The following is a 7681-nucleotide window of genomic DNA, read 5'->3' as shown; positions in this document are numbered from 1 at the left end:
GTATGTCTCATGCAGAATATCAGGCTGATATTGATTGAACACACAGAATAACCACAGAGGTGTGATAATATTATAAATTATAAAACAAGAACCGTCTGAGGGTTTAGAACAAGAACCACCAACAAAGAGTACTTCCCCCATCCCTAGAGGGCTGGAGGAGAGATCAGACCTGATACTAGTAGTATGTACGATTTTTAGACAGACAATATCAATGTCATCCTAAGTATCATCCCGAGAATTAAGGAGGCGTGTGAGAGCGCGACCTACATTATCAAAGAGGATGTGACACAAATTTCGAGATTGTTATTAGAACAGAGAATAAATAGTCATATGTTAATTTAATTATCTATTAAATTACTGATTAAATTAATGTAATGGGTCTGTAAATTTTGCAACACCTGTTTAACTTGATGTGACGAGTGCAAGATCAGTGGGTGAGACAAAACCAATTTTTCCGCATCTAAAACCATCAAAGCACATGCGGAGACAGCCCCTAGACACGCAGGTAAGCCTTGAGCAACAATGTCTAATGTTTTGGATAAAAACGCACAATGATGCATTTCCCCCCCCCCCCTCATGCTCCCCAGAGGCTGTGCCTTGGTGTTCACAGGCATAGAGGTGGAAGGGCTTGAAGAGAGCAGGTAACCCAGGGGCGGAACAAAGGGTGCTTCTGAGGGAGTGATAAGCAACCACCATAGCGTCAGTCCAGGTCAAAGGATGTTGCAGTGGATCGTGATGAGAGATTGTGGAACGGAGAAGCTTGTCATATAAAGAGCAGTCAGGGATCCATTTTCTGACCTAGAAAAGACATCAGTGCATGTTTAGTTGCAGGGCATTTTGTGTCTAGAATGACAGCCTTGAGAAAGTTCAAAACTTCAAAAGTTCAAATACTTAAGTGTTCATGCAATATTGCAGCTTGGTTCTGGAAACCTTAAAGCCCTTATGCGCCAGATGTTGAAGCAGGCGCAAGTGTCAGTGTCTTGGCAGATTTCTGGTGACTCAGCAGATACCAGAACACACAGACCACAGAGTCCTGAGGGAGGGAGAAGGTCACAGAGCGCGTTATGAATTACAGCTGAAAAAAAAACAGCAGGAGAGTCAAATGAAACCTTGAGTCCAAACGCTATCTCCTCATGTGCGTGGAAAATTAATGGAAAAACAGCAATGATGAGCAGGAACCTGTGACATTACAGAAGAAACAATCAATTCATTAATCTTACGTAAATCTTGTGTAAAGTGTCTCACCACGCCTTGCTCGAGAAAAGACTGTAGGATGACATCCAGAGAGAGAGGTACTGCTTATTAAATCATATTTTGTGTAGTTTCATGTCAATTTAAGTTCCAGGTTGCAGTGCAACAAAATGCGGAAAGGTTCAAGGACAATGAATACTTATACAAGCCAATGTATCATAATCATGATAATTTATGAAGTTTTTTTCCTTAATGGTTAAATAAAGATAAACCCAAGTCTCCGATTTATAAACAAAAAGTTATTCAAGTAAACGTTTGTTAACTCTGTTTCTTGCTGAAAAAAATTATGGTTAACTAAATACATTAAAAGCCTATCCATTCCATATCCTCTGTGGTTTTTAAAGGCAAAAGTATGGAGGTTTAAAACTCAGCAAACAGTTAATCAGAGCATTTCATATCAATAGTTCGAAATTAGGAGGAACATGGTTAAGCTTAGCCTCATAAGTAGCAATAAGTTTAAAGAAAGAAAAGGAGATATAAAACAGGGCAACAATTTCACTGAATGTAATTTGAATAAAATTGAATAGCTGATAAGCACTCTTTGTTGGATTCGATATGTGACAGAGACTCAAAATACATTTTTTAATTCAATTAACAGTATTAATGAGAATTGGTTGTCTTGGACATTTTGACTTTATGTATATGGAATTTACCTAGTAATATAAAGAGATTACTTATTAAATTTATTATTGTGTGAGAAAGTGCCAAAAATAATGATTTTCTCTGCCCATTGCAGATTTCTGTGGCTGTCCTTGCCTGCTATGCTTGCATGAGTTATTTATATTATAGCTATCTGTAACAGTCTGGGAGCCCTTATCTCAATGTTGACTGAGAAAGAGACAGAGCATATTGCTACGGAACAATTATTCAAAATATTATATTTATATTAAATATTATGACGACAATTATTCAAAAAATGTCAAAAAATGAAGTAAAGAGCGGGTTAGCTCGCTCGCTGTTGAACTAATTTCATGCTTCCCAGACAAGACAAGTCCACATTTCGCTAAAACGCGTTAGAAACAGGAGTATAGGATATTTAAAGGTTAGAATTACATATGATTAATAAAAATACCACTACACGATCAGTTTTAAAATGTTTTAGATCAACATTAAACATTAGGTTAAACATTAAACTTTTCGGCATTTCCATTCACACGGAGGGTGAATATATTTGATGCCTTTTATTATGCCTTTAAACAGGAAGTGGTATAATACCCAATATTTTAAAAATGATTCCTGATAAATATCTTCAAATCTGAAAGTGATATTTGATTTGGCTGAATTAATCAAACTCTAAGCCTTAAATATATTTATTCTGTTTTTTACCATGTCTGTTTAATTTAAGTGAATGTTTTAAAAATGGTTTTTGTGTTGTATTTGCTTGTACAGTTATTTCATTATTTAAGGTCTGAACGCATAGAATTACTGCCCAAATCTGATGAGACGAGATTTTTGCCCTAAAGAGCTGCTTTTTCTTTTATCCAGTGCGCATGCCCAGTTCACAAGCATCATGGGAACTGGAGTTCATCACAATTTTGAAAACTTCGTATTCATCATTTATAAGATCTAGACATGAAACTGCATTAATAGCTACACTATTAATTATTAAAACACATTAATAGTCTTGTAGAGTGCTCGCGGACCTGTTCAGAGATCACCTCGCGGACCACTCGTGACTTTCCTGATAACTTTCCAGTTACAGTTTTGGACTATCAACACACAATGAATATAAAATAAAATACAGATGATCTACTCACCAAACGCTGAAACTAATTGATTAAGAAGCAGATTTTTCCTCTGATGATTCCATTCTGTGTTAAGGGAAGAGGATCTCTTCTCTTGGATTTCTAACAGTGATGAGATTCACAAACGATTCGGATCTTTTTCGGGACGAAACATAAATGACTCGATCGAACGAATCGATACAGACGCATGGACTGCATTTGTTGAGTTCATGCACACGTAATGGGTTGAGGAAAGTTCATACTTTAATTTCATGCAGCATGAGAGTGTGATTATTGTTTACAATTTGAAAACAGGAATACAAATAAGGTTTCCGTAGTTTCTGAGTCAATAAGAATCAAGAGTGAATCAAGAGTTCACACGCATGCGAGTTTGTTCTAAAGAATCGATTCAGTGAAGCTTTCGTTGAGATTAAAATGCACACCCATGTCAACTTGTACAGAATGTCCGTATTTTATACGGATTTGATTCAATAGTATACGGGCGTACAAATAAAGTTATACGGATTCTTTTTAACAAAAAAAAACCACTTCAATATTTATTTAGAGCTATAATCAATTCCCACGATGATAAAAGAGCACATAACATTTACACTTTGTGGTTTTTTTTGTCAAACATTGAAGCTTTGTATTCATTCTTAAAGTTTATTATTATTAATATTGAATAAAAAGTACCTGGGATATATCATTGTGAATTATCATTTAAATTTTAGGTAAATCGGCGGCACGGTGGTGTAGTGGTTAGCGCTGTCGCCTCACAGCAAGAAGGTCCTGGGTTCGAGCCCCGGGGCCGGCGAGGGCCTTTCTGTGTGGAGTTTGCATGTTCTCCCCGTGTCCGCGTGGGTTTCCTCCGGGTGCTCCGGTTTCCCCCACAGTCCAAAGACATGCAGGTTAGGTTAACTGGTGACTGTAGGTGTGAATGGTTGTCTGTGTCTATGTGTCAGCCCTGTGATGACCTGGCGACTTGTCCAGGGTGTACTTGTCCTTTCGCCCGTAGTCAGCTGGGATAGGCTCCAGCTTGCCTGCGACCCTGTAGAAGGATAAAGCGGCTAGAGATAATGAGATGAGATGAGATTTTAGGTAAATCATTTTAATTTGCATCTTATAAGGATTTTATAAGGGAAATAAGGATTTTGGAAGTTGGTTATACAGGTTTGATTGACCAAAAGTTTGACATTTATGCACACCAGGAACACAGTTCTAACTGTTCATGTCCAGAGTACTGATTTGTTGTTTCATTATTTTGTGCATATCCAGTAATGCCTTATATAAATGCTATAACAATTAAAGATACATTACACAGCTCCTAGAGATTGCAAATACCTGAATGAGGATAAATCAAAACTGAGCCGGCCAAACTGTCTAGAATTTGTGTAGAATGCTAAACCACAGCAATTCATCCAATCCCGTGGGTTTTTTCTCGGGGTCCGGGTACCTTAATACAATAATACAATTAATATAATACAACTTTTCCCCCCATGGTGGCACGAAGGAATCAGTCCCGACATTAATTAGGGTAATTATTATGGGTTTAACATAAAAAGCGCGCTCTTCCCGTGACAGCTCCTTCACTTCACGAGGGTCACCTTCCCGTAAACAAATTACGAGGATAGCCTTCCCGTGTTTTTACACGAGGTTTAACCAATCTTCCCGTGGCTCTTCCACGAGGTTCAAACCAAAACGTCCCGTGCCTCTACACGAGGATTACCAATAAAAACATAACCAAAATAATAAACAACTGTTTTTTTTTTTTTTTTCTGAGACCTCCAACCAGGCGGAAGTCCAACCAATCAAACTAATCAATTAAAAGAGACCCCTTACCTGATTGGGAGTTCCCTGTACGGGCCACCAAATTGTTGGGGTTCAACCCAGTCTGAAACGGTCAATCGGTCAACTTATTTCTCGGGATCCCCGCCCTCGTAGGGTAGACTGAGTACAGTTGGGACATATGTACAGTTGAGACACCGGCAATATCTTGCGTGCGCAGCAAACCTCTGCGCTGATTTTTGCTGTGCACATGCGTGTTAGCGTCCTCTTTGAGCGTGGGAAATTTGAAGTCCGTACGAAGCTCCGCTGCGAAGTTATCGGGAAAAGTCATTTTTGCCAGGTAAGATTTTGATTTTTCCATGTCCCTTCCACAATGAATATCTTCTTACCCCTTTATGACTTCTAAATAAAAGTTGCATGTATGCAAACGTTGTTTTGTGCTCTAAAAACAGATATATTGCATGGCATAGTAGCATTGAAGGACATTACACAGTTCTGTGCGATGTGCGAGGTGGTCATCGGGGTACAGTTGAGACACAATGTATCAACTGTACCCGACGTAGAACTCTATTGCGTCACATGCTGTTTAGCATATGCCCACTTATGATAACAGGGTTTAAATCACAATTAGACCAATAAAGACATCTGTGAATTAATTTTTAATGTTTATTTATATTTGAACTCTCTACTATTTATTTATACATTTGTATTGCATGAATGTTATCAAGACATCAGAGTATGAAGTGAAATATAACGTGGTAAAACAAGTACAGTTGAGACAGGTCATGTATATGTACTTACAGAGCTCACTCAAAACACTAAAAGATATATGGATTACACTTGTTAGCTAGTTTTTATCTACCTAGCAAGTTTTTAATCTGCATTATCATTAAGGCATCACATAAAACTGTTATGTATAGAAATGTTACTTCATCAAGCGCACGTGTGTGTGTGTGTGTGTGTGTGTGTGTGAGAGAGAGAGAGAGAGAGAGAGAGAGAGAGAGAGAGAGAGAGAACAAGAGAGAATGTGTTCTATAGTCTATTTATTTATTTATTTATTTTTGTGCTATGCCTGTTACAGGATGCCACGCATCAAATAGGGGAGTGCCAGCCCAGGTGTTAGAGAGGGCTTCAAGAGTTGTAGAGGAAGGGAAGTCACTCAGGCAGGTGGCAGAGGAGTTCCAGATACCTGTGTCATCATTGGGCCGTTATGTAAAGAGGAGGAGAGAGTTGATAGAAGAGCTGTCATGCTCTGTCTGTAGCATGTGGTCTCATGTGGAGTGTACCGATGGTGGTCACAGCTACACATGCCACCACTGTCATTAAAAAAAGATAAATTTTTGTTCTTGTTTTCTGTTACTGTTTGTTGTTCTAGTTATGCTATTATTATAGTTGCATTAATCTGTTAAATATTGAAGGTTTATATGAAGTGATGAGTTGTAAACTATTACATTTTTAAAGAAATAAGATAAATTAAGCAAAATAAAATTGCAATCATTAAATGAATAAAATTGCATTTGCACTGATGTCAGATTTCCAGTGTTTTTAATGGTGTCTCAACTGTACTATGGTACTGTCTCAACTGTACACCATATGTGTAGAGTATGGGTACAGTTGAGACAAAAGTGCACCTTTTGTTTTTGATTAATTACGTAAAATTTAAACACCTTAGAGATATAATTTCTTGGTTATATATTAGCACACATACTGAGGATATATTATGTCTCAAAAACATTTTTGTTTAGTGTCTTTTCAGAGTCTAATTTGTGTGTGGAAAATGAGAAAGCAAAAACTGTCTCAACTGTACTCAGTCTACCCTACCACCCAGACGTTTGGGACGGAACACCGCAAAAAAAACAGAGAACCAGAGATCGGTTTAATTGTTGTTTATTCACAGTATTCTCGCCAAAGATGAAAGATTGCAAACACCTTTTATAACAAATCATAATCTCTCCAAAAGGCTAATGTGTCTGTTAAATGTGTGTGTGTGTTTATGGGAGGGTGTGAGTAAGTGACATCATTTTGATATCTGTGTCTATGTGTGTGTGTGAGCAGGTCACATTTTAATTACATCACTGTTCTGATGGAGTGTTCAGATGTATGTGTGTGTGGTTGACTTGCGAGCAAGTCAGCAGCTTGATCTTGGGGCAGGTCAAATAATCATAACATAATAACATATCTGATCATATGACATGATAGCAAGGTACAAACATTGCTTACGCACATACAGAATCTTTCAACAAAGATATGTTATAAGTAAATAAGCACAAACCTAAACAAAGACAATTATACGAAAAATAAGAAAAATAAGAATATGTCTGGCAAAGCAAAGAAATGCTACTTCACCGGAGGACAGGATTCAGGATTAAACTCATGAATTCTTAACATTAGAATCATAAGGTCTTAACAACCCTAAATTATATTCTGTAATTATAAAACTAACTTAAAACTATAAAACTAACTTAAATCATTGAATGCATCTTAGATCTAACAATTAAATTTAAATCACTGCTATAGTATATGCAATAATCCAAAAATATAAAGTCTTAACTCTTTGTTCAGCAATAAGGCTACCATTACATCCAACATTAAAGTGTGTGTGGGTCAATCTGACATCAAAACAGACCTTGGCGTTGTTCAGACACATCTCTGATCAAAAATACACATTTCATATCAAAATAAACAAAATGTTCCCAAACAATGTCCAGCCGAGACAGAAGGTCATTTTTAACTGAACCTTAAGTTAATCCTTAATTTTGTCACCATTTTAATAAATTACTGCCTTCTTGGTCAAGAATAATACTTATATAAACCTAACACCCAGAAATATAGCTTTATATTTAAGTGGAACTTAGCTTAGTTTAGTTTAGGATGGTGGGTAGCACTGGTATTTTGACAGCTCTTGTGATTTTCAGCCTTTT

At 37.1% G+C, this 7681-nt stretch overlaps 1 long non-coding RNA gene across 1 annotated transcript; it reads right to left on the bottom strand.

Moving 5' to 3' along the window:
- Positions 1-382: 382 nt before the first annotated feature.
- On the bottom strand, positions 383-3130 carry LOC132895998 (uncharacterized). Its single transcript, XR_009655896.1, has 3 exons — positions 3009-3130; positions 892-1075; positions 383-798 (listed from the first exon to the last, which is right to left on the bottom strand). It is a non-coding gene; the product is annotated as an uncharacterized LOC132895998 (long non-coding RNA).
- Between the last annotated feature and the right edge of the window lie 4551 nt (positions 3131-7681).

This window comes from Neoarius graeffei, chromosome 13 (assembly GCF_027579695.1).
Source record: "Neoarius graeffei isolate fNeoGra1 chromosome 13, fNeoGra1.pri, whole genome shotgun sequence".
NCBI lineage: Eukaryota > Metazoa > Chordata > Actinopteri > Siluriformes > Ariidae > Neoarius > Neoarius graeffei.
This window is presented reverse-complemented; position numbering and strand designations above follow the sequence as displayed.